The sequence below is a fragment of the Pelodiscus sinensis genome, chromosome 2 (genome assembly GCF_049634645.1).
Source record: "Pelodiscus sinensis isolate JC-2024 chromosome 2, ASM4963464v1, whole genome shotgun sequence".
In the NCBI taxonomy this organism is placed as follows: domain Eukaryota; kingdom Metazoa; phylum Chordata; order Testudines; family Trionychidae; genus Pelodiscus; species Pelodiscus sinensis.
In genome coordinates, this window is record NC_134712.1 from 88,440,351 (window position 1) to 88,444,357 (window position 4,007).

Here is a 4,007-nt window from a genome sequence, read left to right on the forward strand (position 1 = left end):
GCAAGGACAAATTCCTCACATAAATTACACAAGAATCCCCACAGGTTGTACAGAACGTGTTGCCACACTGCACATACACATTAATACATGTGCAGAAACCCTGACTGAAACCTTATGCAAAAGCATATACTTTTTTTTGCACGTGACTCTTACTGTCATTCTAGGAATATAATGCGTGATTCCCTGACTCTGTGTGCCTGAGTGGTTTGCAGCAGGCATCCTCTTCCTTCTCTGTAAAGTGACCATATATCCCCATGCTGAACACCTGGTACAATGACTTGCATTCAGATGAGTTCAGTGGCAATCAATCAGAACTGTGCTGTACAAATGATCAAATTAACATCAAGTTGACTAGCCTCTGTTAAAAAGAAGTGCTGTGTAGCCGGAGTCTTTCCCCCCCCTCCTTATCCTTAAGGTTTGCATGTGGAAAAGTGACACACACATTCCTGTACACCTCTCTTTCTGGGGGTGACTGATTGACAGACCTGACCCAACCCTCCCTCCCTAGTGTTCTCTGCCCTCCATATACATGACTGGGCCCAGTGGAATGGGCCAGCTTCTCTTGGTCCCTAGTGCGATATCTTATCAAGGCAAAATGTGGGGGGCATGTAGTGTCACCAGCCCCCAAGTTCTGTTGGGTCTCAAGCAGAAAGGGTACATCTAGACTACAAGCCTCTTTCGAAAGAGATTGTCTAGACAGCCACAAGGGTTTCGAAAAAGCAAGCTGCTTTTTCCGAGTGCACCCAGGCAATCTGGATGCTCTCTTTCAAAAAACAAAACAAAACCCTGTTTGTGGTCAAGAATGCCTTTTTTCAAAAGCAAAATGCAGGACAATGTAGCACTTTAAAGACTAACAAGATGGTTTATTAGATGATGAGCTTTCGTGGGCCAGACCCATTTCCTCGGATCAAATAGTGGAAGAAAATAGTCACAACTATATATACCAAAGAGCTCTTTTGAAAAAAGGTGTTCTTCCTGGTAAAAGTAGGTTTACTGATTTTTTAAAAAAAAGCCGCGTTCTTTCGATTTAATTTTGACAGAATGTGACGGCAGTCTAGATGCAGGTGAAGTTTTTTTGAAAAAAGGCCACTTTTTTCGAAAAAAACTCAGTGGCTTAGACACACCCAAAGTGGCAAGCAGCAGCCTTTCTGCACTGTGCAGGAGGGAAGGGATGGGAGCTGCTTCCAGCTGAAAAGGGGGTGGGGGGCTAAGGGTAGGGATGACCTGGCCTATGTCTACTCCTTCCCCTCTTCTCCTCTGTGGCTACAAGCAGCTTGTCCTTTCTTGCCTGTACAGTGTAGAAAGGCAGCTAACATCTCCAAGCTGCGGCTGGCCACTGACATAACTCAGTCCCCTCGTGTCCCCTGGTTATGGCATGGGCAGGAAAGGGTTACACCTATTGTCTTTTAGTGTATAATTCCTACTTATAAGCAGACACATGATCACGTCATAAAACCTACCTCACAATTGCAACTAATTTGCACCTTGTCCGGCACTATCAGTACAATGGTAAAGGGCTGAATGGGCACAAAGACAGATTGTACATGCATCTGACGAAGTGGGTCTTTGCCCACGAAAGCTTATGCTCTAACACTTCAGTTAGTCTATAAGGTGCCACAGGACTCCTTGCTGCTTTCACAAAGACTGAATTACTCTTGCTCTTAAAAGGTCTCTAGGGCAACCAACATCTACAATACAAACTTTTACCAACATAACTATGTTGATGGGGGAACATTTCGTAGGGTTGATAGCACTCCAGGAATAGCCTGGAGACTCTACAAATTAAATATGAATCTAATTAAAGATTATGTCATTTATGCTGAAATTACCAGGAATTACATCTAACCAAAATTGGCAACTCTAGCATGATGGGGTGTGATTTTTGATCAACATAGCAGTGCCAGCAAAAGCCACTAGTACAAAAGCAGCTATACTTTCAAAACTGTGTCTATGCCAGAAGTTCTTTGTTGGCATGGTCTATCATGCTGTATATATGATGGCAAAGAATTCCTTGTCTTATGTCAGGATTGAGGCACATTATCATGGTAGCACGATAAAGCTTACACTGCCTCTGACCAATGTTAAGCTGTAAAAAAAGGACTTGCATTTTGCTTGGACCTTGTGGATAAAAAAAATTCAGTTCTTAGGGCTTACAAACCACTACATTAATGTGAATATATTTTTTAAGGAACATAAAAAGAAAAATACTGGCAACTGTCACATTTTCTACTTCAGTTAAAGTCTTTGGTGAGAAGAAAAGATGAAATTTCTATTAACTTATTCAATGACTTCTTACTTTAACCATTCAACTTGAATATTCAATGTTTGAGTTTTTGTATTGTGAATCAATTATATATTCGTTTTTAACTTTGTAGCATTACTTTTTTTTTGTTCCACTTTGGTCCAACTGGCTAACTATAGAATTTCTTTTACCAGAAGAGGAAAAGTGTGGCTTCACTGCATTTTTTCATTTTCTCCTTATTAATGTTATTTGCATTAGCAATGGTTTATTTTCCACTCTCAGCACAGAAAACAATATCATTAGTCAAAAACACATAATTAACTCGACATACTTTTTGAGATAATGGAGTCTCTCTAGTTTGCTTCTCATTAGAGATTTCTTCATATCTTGCTGGAAATAAAGATTCCTCTTTTTCAGCCTGGTCTTTGAGTGAATGCTCATTATTCAGCTCTAGCTGAAAATTTCTTCTGAGTGCAGGAGAAAATGTTTTCCTTTTTTTCTTTCTTCCATTTTAATTGGTCTGAAACCTTAGAGTTTTTTGCTTCATCTTCTGTTAAAGGAAAGATCTTTTTAGTCTGATTACATACAGCTACTAAATTAACTGAAAAATATTTCATTGCTATTTCTCTGTGGGTTTGTAATTAAATATTCAGACATGCTAATCGTCTGGGAAATTTTGCAAATTAGCTGGTACATGAAAAACACAATACAAAGAACAAGGATACTGCAACCCAAAAAAACCCTTGGTTTATTTTAAGCATTGGAGCCAGAGTCAACATGGGTGTAACTCCATTGACTTTACTGGGGTCATTCCAGCAGAGAACTTGCATTTGTCATTGAGTTTAAACTACACATGATAACACCAGTGGTTGCTCTATGCAGCAACAAGTGAATATAAAGGGAGTGACTTGAACAAATGTTCCTGTGTTTAGGGGTGCAAATATACAGCAAATGAAGGTGTGATTGTAACACAAGTATGCCTACCTGCTCTACTGTTAATCTAGCTAGTGTAAGTAATGATAGTAGAGAAGACATGGTGGCACAGACTTCAGTGAAGACTGGCTACATACATGGGTCTTTGGTGAGTGTGTATGGGGTATCTAGTCTGTGTTGGAGACTGTGTTGCCACATTTGCACTACTATTGTTCCCTACAGTCGCTAGATTAAAGGAAGTATAGGTGTGCCCACCCATGCTACAGTCATAACTTCATGTGCTGTGTAGATGTGCTCCAAATGGTAATAAAATGCTGCTCCTTGCCTGTGTCTCACGTTCATGAGACACCACAAGATGCTGTTCTGTCTTGTGGCTCTATATCACTTCTGACCGCTGGTAGCTGTTGTAATTAAAGACATATGTGTTCTGGATATCACTATGCCATAGACATACAGATAGGCTCAAGTTCAGGAAGCACCCTTATTTATGTAAGCTCTTAACCTTGTGCTTAACTTTAAGCAGGTGCTGAAGTCATTGAATGAAGCCAACTGAAGTCAGGCCTTACAAAAGCTACCATCACAACTGACACTAATTTTGTTGACATTCAGGACAGAGAAGCTAATAAACAAAATGAGTTAGAGAAGGCAATTCCACTTTATTCCTGAAAGTTGATGTAAATGCACAATGAAATGCAAAGAAGAGTGCTTTGCAATGGACAGTCATACTACTATATATGTAATGACATAAGGTGGAAATCTATGACTGTAACCCATGCAGCCCACTTACCATCCTCCTAATCTGCTTGCAATATTGAGCATCCCCTGGAGTGGA